Consider the following 23,865-nt stretch of genomic DNA (forward strand, 5'->3'; position numbering starts at 1 on the left):
TGTCCTACTTATCAAATTGAATAATCCTACCATCACTTTAATATATTCAATATTCATAGATAGATAGATAGATATGTAGATAGATAGATAGATAGATAGATAGATAGATAGATAGATAGATAGATAGATAGATAGATAGATAGATATGTAGATAGTTAGATACTGAATATGGCAAGTGTCCTACTTATTAAATTGAATAATCCTACCCTCACTTTAATATATTCAATATTCATAGATAGATATCTAGATAGTTAGATAGATATGTAGATAGTTAGATAGATATGTAGATATGTAGATAGATAGATAGATTATTTAATTGAATAATCCTACCATCACTTCAATATATTTAACATTTATAGATATGTAGATAGATAGCTAGATAGATAGATAGATAGATAGATAGATAGATAGATAGATAGATAGATAGATAGATAGATAGATAGATAGATAGATAGATAGATAGATAGATAGATAGATAGATAGATAGATAGATAGATAGATAGATAGATAGATAGATAGATAGATAGATAGATAGATAGATAGATAGATAGCTAAATAGATAGATAGATAGATAGATAGATAGATAGATAGATAGATAGATAGATAGATAGATAGATATGTAGATAGATAGATGCATAGTTTGATGGATAGTTCTTGTGAATTGGCAGTAGTGTTCATCCTACTATATAAAGTATTTAGGGTTGTTTGTCAGAAGCTTAAGATCTCAATAACTACATAACTGATTAGGTTCTTTATTTTAGATAGGCATCACATAGGTCTTGTGATAATTTTAGGCTTTTCATTTCAGATTTATGTTTTGGATGGTTTAAACTTTTTTTCTAGTAGCATCTTTGCATACAGAGCTCTAGATGCTAGGAGCGCATCCGCACCCCCAACCCCCCAATTTTTTTTTTTATTTTTTAAAACTAAAATTAAAACAGTAGGGTCGACTACCCCCCCCCCCAAAAAAAAAAAAGATTTCTCCCCCCCCCCAAATTTTTATTTTTTCATTTTCCTTTAAATCTAAAATACGAAAAATTGATTTGATCAAACCTCTAGGGGCTCTAGGGTCGAAGCCGCTAGTAAAGAATATTTTAGTACGATATATATACTTTTAGATAGACAAGTGACTGTCACTACGACCCCAGAAGATTCTAGGGAACTAGAAAAAAAGAATTTTTTTTTTTTTTTGGAGGGGGGGTCATTTTTTTATGAGGTTTGAGAAAATCTCTCCCAAAATAGTTAAAAACCTTCCCTGGACATATAAGAAACTATATGGTTAAGGATAACTATATCGGTTCAGCGGTTAGTGAGATCCTTCGCAGCAACAGACAAAAAAGCTTACTACTTTATATAATAGGAGGAAGGATAGATTATTGAAAAAAATATATTTTGTAACTGATTCCATATCAGCAATTAAAAATGTCAAGACACAAGAATGCAATATTTAAAATATTTCCTAGGATAAAAGACAGTATGAATCTCCAAGATGATATGAGGGGAGGGATAGATAGATAGATGCTAGAAAAGTACACACACAGAAAAGACAAAAATTTCAAATATTTGTTTTCAGGCAATAACACAATAGAGGTACAGATATAGAGGAGAAATAAAAGTACAAAAGTATAAAATGTCATCCAAATAAATATAATTTTAAAAAGAGTAACTGGACAAAGTGGCTCAAAAAAGCCATGGGACGTCATAAAAATTATGGATTATCCATCCCTTTTAAATGGGTTTTCTTTCCCAAATATCCTCTGATCTACCTTATTTCTATGACGTCACATAGCTGATTTTTGAGACACTTTGTCCAGTTACAAAATAACAATACAAAAAAACCCTAAAGAATACATCAAATTTTGTTAGACATTTAAAAGAAAAAGAATTAAATAGAGAAAAAAGAGAGATGGCGAAAATGTAAAGAGCAATATTATGAGGAAAATTGGCTTTTCAATTGCCAGTTTTTCTTTTAATCTTTGCCCAGCATTCTTTGACAAACATGACTACTAAATGCATCAAACCTCAGAGACAATATAGAAACAGATAGATAGATAGTGCTTATATAAGAATAGTTATTACTGCAACGTATTATAGACAGCTTTCCGCCCTAAATAAATTCTAAAGAATTTCCGCTGGATCAAAACTGGTTCTAAGTAAATTTTGTTTTTAAGGAAAAGATCATCAAAAAGAAAATTGGCTTCTATAATTTTTATAGTAGCTTTATGTATTAATATATTATTACTACCGACTAGCTTTTAGCATATACATATGAGCTTGGGAGTTCGGAAAATAGAAAAATAGCCTAATATTATCCAAGAACCTATCAGAAGCTTCCCTAAATTGGAGAACTCAATCGGTTCAGTAGTTATCGAAATCTTAAGCTACATATCCTAAAAACCTAACTTCTTTATATAATATGATAATACAATCAACTGAATAATATCAATGTATGTTATGGTCGAATCCACTATAATCTTTAAAAGTTACAAGAAAACTTCAGCCCCCCTACTTATCTCTTTAAAAAAGCTATTACTCTTAAACTTTAGACATAAATAATTACGGAGCACTGTTAACCTTAAGTTTTTCACAGGCATCTAAAGGGATAAGACAATGGCCGATAAATTACTGTACATCCCTATTGATAAAGCACAAAATTACCCTTTCTGTATATTAAAATTAGTGGTTCAAACGGTTGAAAACTCAACTTAATGAGCCTAAACCAATAAAAATTCACAAAGTTGTTAAGCCAACGAATAAGAATTAGTTGTTATAAAACTTTTTGGACTAGTGTAATAAATAGCCCATTGTCCTTTCTCTCTCTGAGTTTTTCATCAGAGAAATGGAAAAAGATTTTAAAAGAGTAATAAAGGAAACAGACGTAACATATATTTAGATAAACAACTTTGTAACGTACAATGTCTGTACGTCCGTCCTGTAGTGCTGAACGTTATGGTGGTAATGAGATTTACTTGAGAGAAGGAGGGGGTCATTGGGCTGTTTATTACAGTAGTCCCCAAAGTTTTATATCTACATTTTCTTATTTGTTTGCATAACAACTTTAGGAACTTTTATTGAATTTTGATTGGTTGGTTCATTAAGTTTAGTGTCAAAATGTTTCAATAATTAATGGTAATCAACAGAAGGGGTAATTTTGTGAATCATTATTGGGGACGTGTACAATCTATCGGCCATTGTCTTATCCATTTTTATTCCTGTACTTGATGACAGGTTTAATTTTGAAAAGGGGAAATGAATGTTTAGCACGACACTAAGCTTCATCTTGGCCACTTCAACTTAGCTTAATGAATAAATAAATAGGTATGTATACAAGGATCTAAAGTGGTAAGACAATGACCGATAAGTTGATCTACATCCCAACTGATGATCCACAAAATTACCCCTTCTGTAGATTTGTTGAAACGTTTAAACACTTGACTTAATGAATCAACCAATCAAAAGTCCTCAAAGTTGTTAAGCCAAAGAATAAGAAAACGTTATTATATGTAAATCTTTGTGGACTAGTGTATTAAACAGCTCATTGTCCTCTGTATGGTATAGAAGGTACAAATAACATTTCTTAATTAAATGCCTGATCCTTTATATAAAGTAGTAAGGTTTAAAAAAAAAATTAGATGGTTTTAGTCTATTTTCTGCCCCCTCAACACAAATGAATGCAAGGGAGGAAATCACTAGTAATTAATAATATGTTATACATGATTAGGACAGGGCACATTGAATAAATCATGTCGTTCATTTTTGAGTAAAAATATTTGGATTTGGAAGCTTGTATTTATCAAGGGAGATGTTGCATTAATTTAGCTCCCCATTCCTCTAGAATAAATAATTTATAATTTTCATATTTTTGTTAGTTTGACATTAGAAGAACATTTGATAGCTTAGTTATAACATAACGTTGATGAGAGATGTAGAACAAAGTCTGGTCCTAACTGCATCATACTAGAGACGTAAGAATAGTACATACTGCTGCTAAGTCTGGCAGGTGACACTAATAGTGTAAGAAAAGGAAGGCCTTGGCAAAGAAACCATTTCCATACGCGGACTTTTAGACTTTAAGACAAAGGTCGTGCAATCAAAGGGTTAGTTGTCTATTGGATATTACTTAACCTAATATCCTATACTAACGAGGTAAATTCTATTACATAGTAAGATTATTAAATGATTAAAACCGTTAGTTATTTTCAGTAATTCGTTATCAGTATCTTTTAAATTCTTTTAAATTTAAAATAAGGGTAAGTAGAGCCCAGTAGTGATAATACCCCACAAAAAATTTTAAACATATCTCTTTAAATTGAAAATAAAATAGGGGGGTGAAGTTTACTTAATCCAAGTTAAATAAATATAATTTCAATTTATATTTATTAGGTTTATCTAATATGATTTGTTTCATATATTCATATTTCATATAATTAATTGTCCTCTAAGTTATTTATTATCATATTATTACACTTCTTATATCTTTTTCTTTATGTGTAACCCCTCAAGGTGAACCCTAACCCTCCTGGACCAACACCTGTTGTGTCCTAAGGAAATTTGCAGATTTATTTTCTTAACAATATCATAAAGAATTATGTAATTTGTTAAGAATAATGAAAAGATATACTATGTAGAATAATGAAACCCGAAACCAATTAATGTTTAATAAGAAGGAGAATAGTAAAAGAAGAAACATATAATATTAGAATAAAATACATGAAGAGAAAGGTTTAGATAAATTTTGTTTAGTCCCTTTCGTGGCAACGCACCTTTATTCTTCATATTTTTCGCAGGAGCTTTTCTCCTATTTCTAGCCTTTGTGGGGGGCTCTAACCCTGCGGGGCAAATTGCCTAACCCTGTGGGGCAATCACCTAACCTAGTATAACCTAACCTAACCTACAATAATTTATAAAAAGCCATTTTAAAAATACGACGAATCGTCCCTTGAGGAACGTTGCCACGAAAGGGACTATTCCCAATAAATGTATTCCCCTTTCCCGAAGAACCTCTGCCGACTTCTTATTGGATCTGGGAAATATTAACACAGCCAAGTCGCTACAAAAGAGCAGAAAGCAATTTGCTAGCAGACGAAAAAGGTTCTTAGCAGGGGGATCTTTGTAAATGTCTGGTTATACATCTATTTTATAAATTTATTTATACAAGAACAGGCACAAAGCAAGATAAGATATCTAGATAGAAATGATAGAAAAAAAGGGCTGCTATCCATGAATAATATCAACATATAAAGAAGGTAGATTGAATAGATAAATACTAATTAGTCTTGAAAATAAAAAGAAAAATGTTGTATAATAATTCAGACAAATTAATAATATATTAGATAGATTGATAGATAGATAGATAGAAAATAAGAGTTGATATCCATAGCAAAAGTGTAATGAAAAAATATAAATATGTGATGAACAGATTCTAGATAGTTAGATATAGGGTAGATAGATCGATAGATAACACGAATTAGAAATTACCTAATAGATAGATAAAAAAAAATATAGATGTATAGAAAATGAAAGTGGATATACATTAATGATATCAACAGTAGGGTTGAATATACATTATTAGATTGTCTCAAATAGACGCATTCATAGTTTTTCAATTCGCTCATACCAAAACAATTAAGGGATCTTATTGGACAAGACAATGGCCCATAAATTGATGTACATCCCGAATGATGATACACAAAATTACCCCTTCTGTAGATTACAATTAGTGGCAGAAACGTTTGGACACTCAACTAAATGAACCAAGCCAATCAATTAAAACTCAATAAAAGTCATCCAAATTTGTTAAGTTAACGAATAAGAATTAGAAAACGTTAGTATAAAACTTTGGGGACTAGTGTAATATATACAACCCAATGTCCCCTTTAACCCTGAAAACAATTTGACGATTTCAGCATACTACAAAAGACTCTAAATATGTGAAAATTTTGTCTTATTATTTTTATTTAATAATTTCTCAAAATATTTTCTTAGATGCCAGCGAATTTATCTGCAAAAACTTTTCTAAAACAGTTTTTAATGAAACAGTCTACTATACATAACAAACAGACAAAAGATAATGACCCACACACCAACAATACAGAGTTTTCTCTCAAAACAGGGGGAGAAAAGGAGTGTAGATCTTAATTTTGAACTATTCCAAAACAATATAGGTGTTAATTTTATATGTACTTTATTTTAGTTTTTAAGTAATTTCATTTTAAATTATAAAATCAACTTATACTTTTGTCTTTTTGTTTATTGATATACTAGCGGCTACGCCCCTTGAGGCCTCTAGTGGCCTTTAAATGTTTTTATTTTTATTTTAGATATCTAATTTGAGAAATAACTTGTCTATGTTATCAATTGTTAATTGCTAGCGACACTATGCGGCGGAAATATTTCAATTTTTTACGATTTTATTGTGATTTCTCTTGGGAGGGTGGTGGTACCCTCCCCCAAAATAGTTAAAAACCTTCCCTGGACATATGACAATCTACCCTGTTAAGGAGAACCCAATCGGTTCAGCGGTTAGCGGGATCCTTCGGTACAGACACATAGACACACAGACATCCTGTTACTTTAGTATAAGGATATGGTTTTTGTCATAATGTCATTATTAGAATAATGTTATGTGGCATTCCATAACTATTAATACATGGCTTAAAAGTTTAATAAATTCTCAAAAAAGTGTTATTTTGAAGTTTAACCCATTCTATCCTACGGATTTAAAGGGACAAGATAATGACTGATAAATTGCCACTTCTGTAGATTAAAATTAGTGGTGGAAACATTTAAACACTCAACCTAATAAACGAACCAATCAAAATTCAATAAAAATCCCCAAAGTTGTTAAGCAAATGAATAAGAAATGAGAAAACTTTATAAAAAAAAAACTTTGGGGACTAGTGTAATAAAAAGCCTAATGGCACCTTCCTCCTTGAATTTAACCCCGTAAATCCATGATTGACGTTATTGCTCGAACACTTGATGATGGTATTAATGAAACAAACTGCAGTTGTTGCGTAGGCCGCTCAATAATCAAGGGACACTCACTCATAGTCTACATAATAAAGTAAGTGGTTGTTGTTTGTCTGTATATCTCCCATGCAAGGGAGAGAGGGGAGATGGGGCTGTTTATTACCCTAGTCCCCAAAGTTTTATAAAGACGCTTTCTTATTTGTTGGCTTAACAACTTTGGGGAATTTTATTGAAATTTGATTAGTGTCCAAATGTTTCAACCACTAATTGTAATCCACAGAAGGGTTATTTTTGTGTATGTATTATCATTTAGGATTTATTTATGATAATGTGTAAGCCCATTTAAAACATCCTTACATATTTGTTAAAATAAAAAAAATGGAATATTTAATATATTTAATATTCTAGCAATCCCACCCCATTTTGCTTTATATAACCTTGTTCATCTATCTATTTTTCAAAATATTTGTCCCTACTTGTATATCATCATAATGAAAGTCTAAAGAGAACTAAAGGGATAAGACAATAGCCGATAAATTGAAGTACATCCCCAATGATGATACACAAAATATGCCTTCTGTAGATTACAATAAGTGGTTGAAAAGTTTGGACTAAATGAGCCAACCAATCAAAATTCACTAAAAGTCCTGAAAGCCAACAAATAAGAAAATGTTATAACAAAACTTTGGGGACTAGTGTAATATACAGGCCAATGTCCCCTCCCTCCTTGAATGAAAGTAGTGAAAGGAGGAAGACAACAAGAGAAATGGTGCAACCTTTAATCACAAGAAAGTGATATTTCATCTAAAAACAAATATTGTGCTTCTCACTTTTCCGCAAATAATAAAATTTTAAATAATGCAAAAAAAAAGATTAAGTTTCATTCCAAATATGATTTTAGAACGATGGAAAGGTTGGTGGTTATTTAGATTTTCGGGTATAGTCCCTTTCGTGCAACGCCCCTCAAGGGGCGTTTCTTCGTATTTTCACAGTAGCTTTACTTCTATTTCTAGCCCCTGCGGGGCCAACTACCTTACCCTGCTGGCCAATCACCTCACTCAATATAACCTAACCAATCTAAAATAACATATCAAAAGCCATTTTCAAAATACGACATATCGCCCCTTAACGTGCGTTGCCACAAAAAGGGCCAATTCACAGATTTTCTCATGAATAAAAATCCCTCCCCTGATAATGACAGGATGAGGGATAGTGCAATTTTTAATGATCTTTCACACGTAATATTCACCATTTAGAGCTATTAGTTTTTCTGCAGGGATAGGGTAAAGGAAATAAAATGATTTTATTATTTTCTAGAGAACAAAATTCCGCTACTGTCCTCCCTCAAGAGGCAAGATAAGCACTCTCACAGGGATCTAAGGGATAAGACAAAGAACCATATATTGAGGTACATCACCAATAATGATACTTAAAATTAGCCCTTTTTTTGATTACAATTAGCGGTTTTTATATATTGTTTAGTAAACGTATTTTTTCTTAAATTATTAAAAATTTCAGGGGAAGGTATGGTGCAACGTTTATATTTCTATTGAAATAATGTAAAACTTGGGTAATTACCACACAGGGGAAGGTATGATGCAAAGTTTATATTTTTATTAAAATAATGTAAAACTGGGGTAATTACCTTAGGTGTAAATCCAACGCATAGGTATGGTGCAACTTTAATATTTCTGAACACAGTAATAGTGTCTGACTGATTATGACGTAACAAAAAAAATTAGCCAATGAGAGGCCATTATTAACCAATGGTAAAATTTATAGTGGCCTCTCATTGGCTAATTTTTTTTGTTACGTCATAATCAGTCAGACACTATTACTGTGTTCATATTTCTGTTTTAAAAAAATGTAAAACTGGGGTGTAATTACCTTACGGTTGACCGCCTTGCTGTTAGTGTGTAAATTTGGTGGCCAGGCATAGCCCGCCTATACACACACACAAACTACCTGAAATAATATTATATCATTAGATGTTACATATAAAAGCCTTTTTCAAAAGCAACTCTATAGGTCTTATGAAACGCTTTAGGTTTTTCTTGGCTAAAAGAGATAAAAAAATACAATTTAGTTATATTTTTTACATGCTGATTTATAATTTTTTTGATATATGATATAACTAGCGGCTTCGCCCCTAGCCTCTAGGGGCTTTGCCTCATCTTTATTTTAATTTTAGTTTTAAGAAGAAATTTTTTTTGGGTGGGTATTTTTAATTTTTGGGGGGGTTGGTGGTGTCCCACCCCCCAAGAAAGTAGTTATAAACCTTTCCGGGACCTATGAGAAGCTACCCTGTAAAGGAGAACCCGATGGGTTCAGCGGTTAGCGAGATCCTTCGCTACAAACAAACAAACAGACACACAGATAAACAAACAGACAGACATCGTTCTACTTTGTATTATAGATTATCCATTTCATCTAACTTTTTAGAAATAGATTCGTAGGACAACAAAGTACAATTTTATAAACAATGCATCACTATAGTCAAATCTTAAAATTTTATTTATGATTTATTACAAATTAATGGTCTGCTTATTATGTTATGACAACACTGTTTTCCTTCCTTATGATTTTATGTCATCCTTGTTTTGTTCATTCTTTAGAATTTGAACTTATACAAACGATTTTGTACAACAAAACAAAAAACTAAATAATTAAACACAGAATAAAGAATAACTGTTAATAAATATCTAATTTTTGTTAATTTATGTTTTAGTTTAACACCAAGCCATTTATATAAATTATTAATCAACATACACATTTATGAGTAAACATTAACTTCTGCACGTGTGTCTTATTCTCAAATTCATATTTATTTTAACAGTACTCACTGTCTATTCCCAGGAAGGAAGGACATTTAGGCTGTTTATTACACTAGTCCCCAAAGTTTTTCATAACGTTTTCTTATTCGTTTAATGAATTTTGTTTGGCTAATTTATAAAGTAGGATGTCTAAATGTTTTTTCTCAATAATTGTAATCTACAGAAGAGGAATCTTTGTGTATCAATATTGGGGATGTACATCAATTTATCTGCCATTGTCTTATCCCTATAGATCCCTGATATTATACTAATGCTATTGAAAAATTGTTAAAATTTGAACAACAATGCAATTTTGATATTATGCGCAAGTGTATACACACCACGTTTATACTTTGATCCTTTTTTTATGATCAATTTTCAACTTTAGCTTGTGTGTTTATTTGTAAATTAAATAAAGTAGGGCAGTATTAATTTAAAACGTATGAGAAATATGGGGTATAGTCCCTTTCGTGGCAATCAATTATACAGCATTAATTATATATAGGTAGAATATTTACATTCAATAAAGTAAGGAAATACAGAAAAACTCTAGTTATAGAGTAGCTTCATTAATAAACTATGTACATATAACAACCATATAATAAACAGGGATCTAAAAGGTTAAGACTATGGCTGATAAAATGATGTACATCCTGAATGATAATACACAAATTTACACCTTTTGCAAAATAAAATTAGTGGTTGAAACGTTTAAACACTCAACTTAATGAACGAACTAATCACAATTAACTGAAGTACCTAAAGTTGTTATGCCTCCGAATAAGAAAACGTCATTTTAAAACTTTGGGGACTAGCGTAATAAACAGCCGATTGTCCCCCTCTCTCTGATAATAAACTCATAATCTGTGAGTATTTTAAACCAATAAAGAAAGGACAAACTGACAAACCTTTGTTATAAAGTATCTACTCTGAATAAACTTGGTTTGTTTATCTTATAGATAACCATGTAATGAAGTTATAAATAGGTGTATAGAGTATTTACATCCAAAATATATCTACAAAAACTAATACCCTGTTTTTGCCCCTACCTTTTCCAATTTTCCTCACTATATTTTTCCCAGGTATTTACTTGCTTTTAATCCATTTATCTTTCTAAATATCTCTTTTATTTTTCTATTAACTTTTTTTCTTTTATTTTTGTTAATTGCCTATCAATTTATAAATTTAGTCATTAAAGTTATCTTCCCATCAAGCCTTTTTTACATATCAGATTTATAAATCAATTCATCACTTGTTTTAATTTATCCCTCTATCAATCTATCTATTAAATCATCTATCAATCCTTCATTAAATCTATCGTCTATTCATTAAATAAATCAACTATCAATCAATCCATCTATCAATCCATCTATCAATCCATCTATCAATCCATCTATCAATCCATCTAGCTATCCATCTATCAATCTAGCTATCAATCTATCTATCAATCCACTTATAAATCCATCTATCACTCCATCTATCAATTCGTCTATTAATCTATCTATTAATCTACCTATCAATGCATCTATCAATCTATCTATCAACCCATCTATCATTACATTTATCAATCCATCTATCAATCCACCTATAAATCCATATATCACTCCATCAGTCAATCCATCTCTCATTACATTTATCATTCCATGCTGCAATCCATTTATCAATCCATCTATCAATTCATCCATTCATTTATCAAATCATTTATCATTCTATCTACCAATCCAGCTATCAATCCATCTATAAATCATCTATCAATTCATCTATCTACCAATCAATCTATCTATCAATCCACTTATAAATTCAACTATCACTCCATCAGTCAATCCATCTATCATTAAATTTATCATTCCATGCTGCAATCCATCTATCTATCGATTGAAATCAATCTATGATTGAATCTATTAATCCCTCAATCAAGGTCATATTTATATGCTTATATATCCATCCATCCTTACACTATCTATTCAACTATCTTTCTATTGAAATACTTTTTTGTTATTCAAATACCTAGGGATCTAAAGGGATAAGACAATAGACGATGAATTGATATACATTCCCAATCATGTGAAAAATGTATTTTATTATTAGCTTGGTGGATGTAAAACTTTGGGGACCAGTATAATTTATGCTCCAATGTCCCCTCACTCCCTGACACCTAATATTTTTCTACATAAGAAAAGAGAAAGAAAAAAGGTGTATTGATAGTATTAAATCACTATGTGTATGTTTTACATATATAGCTATACAGTATGGACTTTACAAAAGAGTCATCATAAGAAGAGTAAAATAAGATCCTAATTTAAAGGATATAAATAACTAAGTAAAATGAATATGTTATTTAAAGGCCAATGTTTTTTTCAAAGCTTTTTATATGGGTAATTAGGGATCTAAAGGAATAAACCAATGGCCAATAAATTGATATACGTCCCTAATGCTGATACAACACATTACCCCTGCTGTATCACGATTAATGATTAAATAGACACTAAAATTAAGGTACCAATACATCAAAATTTAATAAAATTTGCTAAGCACACGAAAAAGACACGTTATTATGAAACTTTTGGGGACTAGTTTAATGAACAGCCCAATGTCCCCTCCATTCTTGATCAGTCATACTGTAAATATTGTACAGAATATATTCTAGATATTAATATATATTATGGGTATGAGTGTAAATCAGAAGTCTAGGAACAGTATTTTAACATTATTGTTACCATCCACAAAAGTTTGTTGGTTTTATAAAGCATTTTGATTAAGCAGGATTAAAGCTATTTACCGACACTGTAAGGCAGCTTAGAATAACTTCTACATCCAAAATTTCTACTTCTGATCCCCATTATCGGTGTATTAGTTTCTTTATCTTTCACATTCACAGCATACTACCAATCAAACATTATTTACAATTTTTTCTTGTATTAATCTGAAGTTGTGTGTTCCCGTTTAGTCAAATTCTTTTTTTAAGTCAAACGGTTCTTAATTATGACCATTTCATACATATATATAATCATAATTGATCATCATTAAGAACAGCTTGACTTAATAAGCGCATTTGACTAAACGGTAACACACAACTTTACAGGAAATAAGTGAAAAAAAATTACACTATTTTTAAAAGTTTTTTTTAGAACTGGACTCTTGGATGTTGTACATAGGGATGATAATGATTTCTGTAAATGTTTATCAATCTTTGCACCATATAAAAAGATAGATAGATTGATAGATTTATAGATTGATAGATTGATAGATTGATAGATTGATAGATTGATAGATTGATAGATTGATAGATTGATAGATTGATAGATTGATAGATTGATAGATTGATAGATTGATAGATTGATAGTTTGATAGATTGATAGGTTGATAGGTTGATAGATGGATAGATGGATAGATAGATGGATAGATGGAAAGATGGATAGATGGATAGATTGATAGATTGATAGTTTGATAGATGGATAGTTTGATAGATAGATGGATAGATGGATAGCTGGATAGATGAGTAGATGGATAGTTGGATAGATGGATAGATGAATAGATGGATAGATGTATAGATGGATAGATGGATAGATGGATAGATGGATAGATGGATAGATGGATAGATGGATAGATGGATAGATGGATAGATGGATAGATGGATAGATGGATAGATGGATAGATGGATAGATGGATAGATGGATAGATGGATAGATGGATAGATGGATAGATGGATAGATGGATAGATGGATAAATGGATAGATGGATAGATGGATAGATGGATTGATGGACAGAATGGATAGATGGATAGATTGATAGATAGATATATAGGAAAACTTTTATAAAATATAAGGGAAGAATTATTTTAGGATAAAATCTTAAATGTGAATTAAATAGACATATAAATAGATAAAAAGATAATTGAAAATAGATAAAATATTTAACAATAAAATGATAGACAGACAGGCCAAGAATTGTGATAGAAAGATATTTCTAGATCATGATAGATTAGAAATAGAGTTATACCTAGACGGGAAATATTATACTGATGGATAATAGATAGATAGCAATGCTGTTCTTATCTAACATTGTTTGTGTATGTTTGTTTGTGTGTGTGTGTGTGTGTGTGTGTGTGTATATGTGTGTGTGTGTGTGTGTGTCTGTGTGTGTATCTAGTAAAAGTAAATGTAACTGGAAGGAAAAGAGTAAAACACTAGAGTCATTAATTTTAGACTAATCAAAACTGTTTTATTGTAAAAGGGCGAAGATTTTCTATATTCATTTGTCTGTAAGTTGATCTAAAATGTTCTGGAGTGATTATAAAAAATCAAAGGCATTTCTTAAATGTTTTTATTTAAAATATCAAAACAGAACAAAATCTACTCTAATTTAACTCTGTTGGTAGATATCAAAACAGAACAAAATCTACTCTAAATTAACTCTGTTGGTAGAAGGCTTATTGTTTGTACAATATAACATCAGATACTTAATAATGTATACCGGAGTTATATTTTATATAGAAAATTAGATAGATAGATGGATAGATAGATAGATGGATAGATAGATAGATAGATAGATGGATAGATAGGTAGATAGATAGATGGATAGATAGGTAGATAGATAAATGGATATAGATAGATGGGTAAATAGATAGATGGATAGATAGATAGATGGAGGATAGATAGTTAAATGAATAGGTAATAATTGTACAGCATAACATCAAATCCTTAATAGTATAACTTTCCTACAGAGAGGGAGGGGACATTGGGCTGATAATTATACTGGTCCCCAAAGTTTTATTATAACGTCCTTTGGGGACTTTTTTTTTATTTAGGTTCATTAGATTGAGTATCCAAACCATTAATTGTAATTTAGAGAAGGGGTAATTTTTGTGGATCATCAGTGGGGATGTGTTTCAATTTATCGGCCATTGTCTTAACCTTGTAGATCCCTGCCTTACTTATCTTTTTTAGATATATATAGAAAATACATACTTTGCTTATAATAATTGTTCTAACTATTGTACATATAAACAAATACAAGTTACTAACATTAAACATCTTTAGAACCTATATTAGTATATATATATTTTTAGATCAAGGATAAGCAGTTATATTAGGGGGTAAGACAATGGTCGATAAATTGATGTACGTTCCAAATTATGATACACAAAATTACCCCTACTATAGATTTAAATTAGTGGTTAAAACGTTTGAACACTCAACTTTATGAACTAACCAATCAAAATTTACAAAAGTCCCCAAAGTTCCTAAGTCAACGAATAAGAAAACTTTATTTTTGGACTAGTGTAATAAACAGCCCAATGTCCACTCACTCTCTGAGAATATGGGTTATAGGATTGGAGAATGGATAAATAAATAGTTGAAAAGAAGAATAGATGGATCAGTAGATATATCAGAGAAAGAGCGGAAAATAGGTTGCTTATTACACTAGTCCCCAAAGTTTTATAATAAACTTTACTTATTCGTTGGCTTAACAACTTAAGGGAATTTAGTGAATTGTGGTTGGTTGGTTTATTAAGTTCAGTGTTCAAACGTTTCAACCACTTATTTTAAGCTATAGTAGGGTAATTTTGTTTATTATCATTAAGGATGTACATCAATTTATCGGCCATTGTCTCATCCCTTTAGATCCCTGAAATAGATAATCATAAAATCAACTTTATAGATAAAGGAATGATTAAACAGACAGATCAATAGATAGATAATTTTATGATGGATTGACTTATAGATTGATAGATTGAAAGAGGAGATAGATAGATAAGTTAGTTGATTTAGTTAATAAAGATATTTGGTTTAATAGGTATATAGAGAGATAGACAGATAGTAAGATAGATAGAAAGATAATAGAAAGATAGATAGAAAGATAGATAGAAAGATAGATAGAAAGATAGATAGAAAGATAGATAGAATTATAGATAGATAGATAAGTGTCTCTATTACATTTACAGAACCATTTAGAAAGAAGGTAAACAAACATTTTATGCTTTTCACACCATCTTATACTCTATTTCCTTTTTTTCACCCAGGAAACAGCATTAACGACATTCTATTGTTTGTATGGTAGATACTCTACAAGTTGAATACTCCAATTATTACTTTTTAATAGCGAAGCTGCTCTATAATACATTTTGTATGTCCGCCGTCAGTTCGTCTGTAACGCTATGGGGGAAGCGTGATTTTCTCGGATTATTCAAGATTGACTACTAAAATTTTTAGGAAATAAACAAGTTCATATTCTTCATATTTCAACCAAGTTTCATTAAGATTTGCCCAATAATTGGAGTGCTAGATCGATTCCTAGATTTTTAGGTTTTCGTGATTTTTTCGATTCCTATTCGAAGGGTTCGAAGGATGGGTCACTAATGTAATAAGTTATTCAACCAATATTTTTCACTTCCTTCAAATATTTTCAATAAATGTATTTGCAAAAAAAATATTTTTCTGTACATAAGGTATTCGTTGGATGGATGGATGGATGGATGGATGGATGGATGGATGGATGGATGGATGGATGGATGGATGGATGGATGGATGGATGGATGGATGGATGGATGGATGGATAAATGGATGGATGAATAGATGGATGGATGGATATTTGGATAGATGTATGGATGTATATTTGGATAGATAGATGGATTATTGTTTTTTCTGAATAGATAGAAATAGATTGATATAAATAGTAAAAAGATGTTTGTCTGAGTCCCTAGAGGATTGAAATTAAATTACTTGAGTCTAAACCTCGAGATTTTGGTTCAATACCAGTTATACCACCATTTCACATTTTTACTTTTATCAAAATAAATAAAGTTTAAAGTTTAAATAAAGTGCAATGTATTAGTAAAGCAATACTAGAATTGATATATTATTATTTTTTTAGGAAGTTTAATTAAATAAGTATGGAATTATTCTTTACAGAAATTATTGGAAACACATTTTTTTTAGTTTCAAATACATAGAACGATTTTATCATGATGGGCTCAGAATTTACAAGATTAGAGTAAGATAGAAAAATAGCCTAAACTAAACTTGACACTTAATAATATAAATAAAATAGCCTAAAATCATCAAGGGACCTTTGTGGAGCTCCCCTACAATGGAATAATCAATTGGTTCAGTAGTTATCGAAATCTAACGCTACAAACAAAACAAAAACTTACTACTTAAAAACTGAATTATGTACTTGTAATATTTATCTAACTTTAAGCATGATTATAAATATAAATGTCTATCTATCTTTCTATCTATCCATATATCTATCTTTCTATCTATCTTATCTATATCTGTCTATCTATCTTTCTATCTATTCATATATCTATCTTTCTATCTACCTTATATATATAACTGTCTATCTATCTTTCTATCTACCTTATCTATATCTGTCTATCTATCTTTCTATCTATTCATATATCTATCTTTCTATCTACCTTATATATATTACTGTCTATCTATCTTTCTATCTACCTTATCTATATCTGTCTATCTATCTTTCTATCTATTTATATAAATATCTTTCTATCTACTTATTTATATCTGTCTATCTATCTTTCTATCTACCTTATCTATATCTGTCTATCTATCTTTCTACATATATATTCATATATCTATCTTTCTATCTACTTATTCATATCTGTCTATCTATCTTTCTATGTATTCATATATCTATCTTTCTATCTACTTATCTATATCTGTCTATCTATCTTTCTATCTACCTTATCTATATCTGTCTATCTATCTTTCTATCTATCCATATATCTATCTATCAATCTTTTTGTCTTTTCATACATCTAAGCTGCAGTTTGACTAAATGGATTACACTTACAGCCAAAAAACTCGACAAAATTTCCCAAAACTTTTAAGTTTCTTGCTCAGTTTCTCCTCCTCACTTTTAAAATGGTACTACTTTCTTTTCTTAGTAGCGTAGCTACTCTATTCTATAAATATGTATGTTTTTCTCACCTATTTACTACAATACCTAATTTTTAACTTTCGGTGTCTAACCTAAGCTTTTTGAAGTTGTCAATTAAAATATATACTGGCCTGATATTGGTAATTAAGTCGGTTTATTAGCCTATCATTAGGCATTTGTATTGTATGCCGTTTTTTTTTCATAGACACTAAAAAGAGCTTCATATATCTGTTGTGAAACATATATAGAATTTACAGTACATTCAACTAAAATATCAAACACTTTTTTAAAGTCAAACTTTCAATTATTGTAAATTATAATGTCGATGATTTTATCAGGTAAAAGAGTCCATTAAACAGCAAGTTAAAATTTAGTCAATTTTTACCACTTTTAATAAATACAGTATAGTCGAAACAAACTTATGCAATTGCAAAAGACTTCAAGGGATCTAAAGGGATATCCAATGAAAATTACCCCTTCTGTAAATAAATATAAGTGGTTGAAACTTTTGGACACTTAACTTAATCAGCCAAATAATCAAAATTTAATATAAGTCCCCAAAGTTGTTAAGTCAACAAATCAGCAAACGTTATTATAAAACTTTGGGAACCAGTGTATTAAACAGCCAAATGTCCACTCCCTCCATGGGTTGGAGCTGGTATTGTTTGTATAAAATGTTGGAATGTATCCAAAAAAGGGATCCAAGTTGAGAAACTAAAACTGTTAACAGTTCAACTCTCAATATTAATGTTACCTCGTTTCAGCAGATAGTAATATGTAAACTTTCCTATAATTAAGTTCGGTTAGAATTATCCTATAGATTTCAAACTTTGCATAATGATTCCTTAAACAGTCATTATATATATAGGAAGCGTAGCATCTTTATAATTGTAACCAAAAAGTCCGTACGTCCATTTAAAATATTTTTAACTTCTTTGACAAAAAATTTTCATTTGGAATGTTATTAGCGAAGCATCTCTATATTCAGGTCCTTAAAATGTAAGTATGTTCATTGACAATATCCTGTATTTGAGCAGTTTTGCATCAAATGTAAGGGTTTAAACTTTGAAAACTCTATAATTTTTCGAAATACATGTATGCTCTTTTTTCTTGAAGTTTGTAGGCTAACTTTGATATAATCTTTATGGTTGAAGGAGAATGCAGAGAAGGGAACATTTTTAAAATATTATATGCTTCACATATCACAAATTTTACAAAACTAGATCTATCTATCTATCTCTTTGTCTATCTATCCATCTTTATGTAAAAGTGTTTTTTTCTTTTATCTGTTTATCTAGTTTTATTCACTTAACTATCTATCTATATATATATATATATATATTAGTAAGATGTATTTCACTTATCTATCTATCTATATATATATATATATATATTAGTAAGATGTATTTCACTTATCTATCTATCTATCTATATCTATCTATCTATCTATATATCTATCTATCTATCTATCTATCTATCTATCTATCTATCTATCTATCTATCTATCTATATATCTATCTATCTATCTATCTATCTATCTATCTATCTATCTATCTATCTATCTATCTATCTATCTATCTATCTATCTATCTATCTATCTATCTATCTATCTATCTATCTATCTATCTATCTATCTATCTATCTATCTATCTATCTATCTATCTATCTATCTATCTATCTATCTATCTATCTATCTATCTATCTATCTATCTATCTATCTATCTATCTATCTATATATCCATCTATCCATCTATCCATCTATCTATCTATCTATTTATATATATATCTATCTATCTATCTATCTATCTATCTATCTATCTATCTATCTATCTATCTATCTATCTATCTATCTATCTATCTATCTATCTATCTATCTATCTATCTATCTATCTATCTATCTATCTATCTATCTATCTATCTATCTATCTATCTATCTATCTATCTATCTATCTATCTATCTATCTATCTATCTATCTATCTATCTATCTATCTATCTATCTATCTATCTATCTATCTATCTATCTATCTATCTATCTATCTATCTATCTATCTATCTATCTATCTATCTATCTATCTATCTATCTATCTATCTATCTATCTATCTATCTATCTATCTATCTATCTATCTATCTATCTATATTATTGTTAGTAATTCCTCTAAATTGTAAAATTATGTAGGTGTAACGACTCTGCTGTCAAAACTTGCATTTTATCAGGGAGGAAGGGGAAATTAGATTGTTATTTATACTGATACCCAATATTTCATGAATACTCTCTTTTTTACAAACTCAGTTTCTATATCAAATGGTTAATTGTACAAATTAATAAAAGAGTCCAAGCTTTTCAACATAAGAGGTCAAAACCTTTTTCATCCTTAATTTCAGTTCCAAAAATATGTACTGGCTTCGCCAATGAATACAAAGCTTAGGCTTGTCTAACATGTATTTCTCTAGGGATAAGACAATGACCGATGAAATGGTGTACATTCTCAATTGTGATATACAAAATTACACCTTTTTTGTAGATTACAATTTATGGTTAAAAACAATAAAACACTCAACTCAATAAACCAACTAATCAAAATTAAATTAAAGTCCCCAAAATTGTTAAGCCAAAAAATTATTATAAAACTTTGGGGACTAATAATCAACCCTACCTGTGTATTTCTTCTCCTGTCATTAAAACTCACAAAACACACACACACACGCACACACACACAAACACGCCAAACATAGAAAATAAAATGCATTCTTTTGTTTATAATAAAATCTTGAGCTTAGTTTTATTCGAATACATAGGATAAATGTAAAATAATGCATGAAAAAAGTAAAGGGAAAAACAATAGCTTGATTTTTTAAATTTTGTTGTTTTATGATTAAAAACATAACCACGTTTTTTATTAAACTATCAGAGAGAGAGGGGACATTGGGCTGTTTATTACACTAGTCCCTAAAGCTTTTTAATAACGTTTTACTATTCGTTGGCTTAACAACTTTGGGGATTTTGATTGGATTCATTAAGTTGAGTGTCCAAAAGTTTCCACCACTAATTGTAATCAATAGAAGGGGTAATTGTATGTTACATCATTGGAGATGTACATTAATTTATCAACCATTGTCTCATACCTTTAGATCCCTTATAACTTTGTTACTTTATTAAATACACTAGCGGCTTCGCCCCTGGAGGTTTGATCAAACCAATTTTTGCGTATTTTAGATTTAAAGGAAAATTTTAACAAAATTTTTTGGGGGGGGAGAATTTTTTTTTTAGGGGGGGTAGTCGACCCCATTATTTTGAATTTAGTTTTAAAAAGAAAAAAAAATTTTGGGGGGGTATTTTTAAGTTTTTTGGGGGGATTGTGGGTGTCCCACCCTTCAAGAAAATATTTATAAACCTTCCCGGGACCTATTAGAAGTTACCCTGTAAAGGAGAACCCGATCGGTTCAGTGGTTAGCGAGATCCTTCGCTACAAACAAACAGACAGACAGACAAAGAAACATCATTCTACTTTGAATTATAGATAATCACGTTATTTATTAAACTATATTTTTGAAAGATTTTCCATTTTTATGGCTTTTAAATGTTGATTTGAAAAAAGCACAAACGTTTAAGAATGATTACTCATAAAATGATAGAGAAAAAGTCATATTAATCAATAATCATATGTTTAATGCTTGCAATTAGAAAGCTTAATAATATATTATTTATTGATGAAATCAACCTGTTTATATTTTTAATTACTTTTTTTGGGTTTATTTAAACTTTTTTCCTATTAATATTAAATAATTTTTTTAAAGAACGTGTCCTAACTTTTGTGATTTTTTTAAATAGCTAGTCGGTGCTTTTGGTAAGTAGTAAATGTAAAATGATCCATAGAATTTATATATGCAATCAGTTTTTTTGTAGACCTCTTATTTTGAAGTAATATAAGTTTTTTTTAAATTAAGTTATTTTTGAGGTACTAAAAGGCAAAAAAAGGAGAAAATTGTCATTATGAACAAAAATAGTAAGATCTTTAATTTAACACTTTTATCTTTTAATTATGTTGGGTAATTATTGAAAAAATCTATTTTGTTGAAGCCCAGTGACTCAAAACTTTGAACTTTGGGAGCTCGTCAATAATGGGTTGAAACAAAATCACAAAAGTTAGTAGAAAGTTTCCATTTACAAAAATTAAAGAATAAGTGATCTGAAGAGATAAGACAATGGACGAAGAATTTATAGACATCTCCTTTCAGTAGAAAAAAAATGGTTGAAAAATTTGTACACTTTGAATTAAAACCAATCTACGAAGATTTGAATAAACTAAAATGACGAGACAGCGTAATGACGTCATACAATAAAAAGGCCAGTAAAAATTTTACCATTGGTCAATTACAATGTATACTGGCCTATCATAGGTCATTTTATTGTATGACATCATTGTTTATAGGCACTTTACGCTGTTTCTAAAATTAAGAATATTAGGTAGCATAAGGTTTCAGTTCAATTAGACGATTCTATCAAAATAAACATGCATCTATCTATACTGAAGAACAGCTACCTTTTTGGTCAATAATTTATTATTTTTTATGTCAACATAAATCCACATGGGCATTTACACACATAAATTATTCACTCATAATTCATCAAAATAGTGCACCAAGTCACAGGGATCTACAGGGATAAGACAATGGCCGATAAATTGATGTACATCCCTAATGATGATAAACAAAATTACTTCTTCTGTAGATTACAATTAGTGGTTATAATGTTTAGACACTCGACTTCATAAACCAAGCAATCAAAATTTAAGAAAACTCCCCAAAATTCTAACTAATAACTTTGGGAACTAGTGTATGAAAACCCAATTTCCCCTCCCTCCCTGTGCACCTCGTCCTATGTTTATGTTTTTAGGGATAGATCAATAAAAGAGAAATATTCATCCATTGTTGAATAATAAATAGAAACTCCTTATATAAGGCAAGAATTTCATAAGAAATCAAATGTTAGTCGCAGCTTTTTCGAACAAGCACATATGTTAAAATTTGACTCCTAACTGTTTATACAATGATATGCTAATGGAAAATTATTTCCCAGTTCGGCTTCGAAACCGATTAATATCCGGTGGATTAGAACCGGTTCTCAGCCATACTAAAAATCATGTATAGCATTGTATTACAGACACTTTTTTTACAAATATTAAAATGAAAATCACAAAATTAATACCAGATTTGTTAGCCCGGGCCTTCGGTTAAGATTAATTTATCGTCAATTTTCATGTCCCTGTATTCTGTATTAACAAATGTTTTTATTTGTTTTTTATTTTATTTTTAATATTATCATATTAGTCATATAAACCAGGGAGTAAGGGAGGGGACAATGGATCGAATATTCAATTTTTAGGAGTCTCAGACTTTGGGGACTGGCATAAAGGGAATGTGCAAGAATTTAGCAGTTTCTGACTGAGTTTGGGGACTTGCGCATAGAATGCCACTATTTGTTATGTATGTTTTGAATATTGCAGACGGGGAGAAGGGATAAGGGAAGTGGGGGGAAGGGAAATAAACACTCGTTGTGTTAGTTTGGAATGTAGCAGACGGGGAGAAGGGAGAAGGGAGGTGGGGGCAAGGGGCAAGGGAAATAAACAGAATAAAAAGGGGCAGTCATATTCTTGCTAGCAGCTGGCCGGGTCCAATAATCTTTTAATATAAAAATCACACCAAAAAACCTCAATATATTTCATCAAAAACAAGTTGTGATTTCACTTTACATGACGCTATGGAAATCTATTATTCAATTAACAATCCCTTTATAATTTCCTACAAATTTATTGGATTAAACTGGATTTCATGCCCTTTCTTTGACAACTCTTAAATTGAATTTATTGCCCATTGTCCCCTTCCTTACTCCCTGCATATAAAGATTGAACAGTGAAATTAGTCATCTTTATAAATACAAAGTTATTAGAGAGAGAGAGAGGGGGGGACAATTTGCTGTTTCTTACACTTGTCCCCAAAGTTTAATAATAACGTTCTCTTAATCTTTAAGACTATTACTAAATTGAGTTGTTGGTGTATTAAGTTAAGTGTTAAAACGTTTTAACCACTAATTTTAATCTAAAAAAGGGGTAATTTTGTGTGACATCATTAGGGATGTACATCAATTTATCCTTGTCTTATCCTTTTGGATTCCTGTG

General features: G+C 30.2%; 1 protein-coding gene across 1 annotated transcript in view; it reads right to left on the reverse strand.

The window, feature by feature from the left end:
- The window catches only part of para (sodium voltage-gated channel paralytic), a 311,186-nt gene that overhangs the window by 242,920 nt on the left and 44,401 nt on the right, over positions 1-23,865 (reverse strand). Inside the window, exon 2 of the mRNA XM_080152120.1 lies at positions 8,860-8,937. The gene's annotated coding sequence lies outside the window, so the exon portion shown is untranslated. The remainder of the gene's footprint in view (positions 1-8,859; positions 8,938-23,865) is intronic.

Source organism: Acartia tonsa, chromosome 2 (assembly GCF_053477335.1).
Source record: "Acartia tonsa isolate MP-2025a chromosome 2, ASM5347733v1, whole genome shotgun sequence".
In the NCBI taxonomy this organism is placed as follows: Eukaryota; Metazoa; Arthropoda; class Copepoda; order Calanoida; family Acartiidae; genus Acartia; species Acartia tonsa.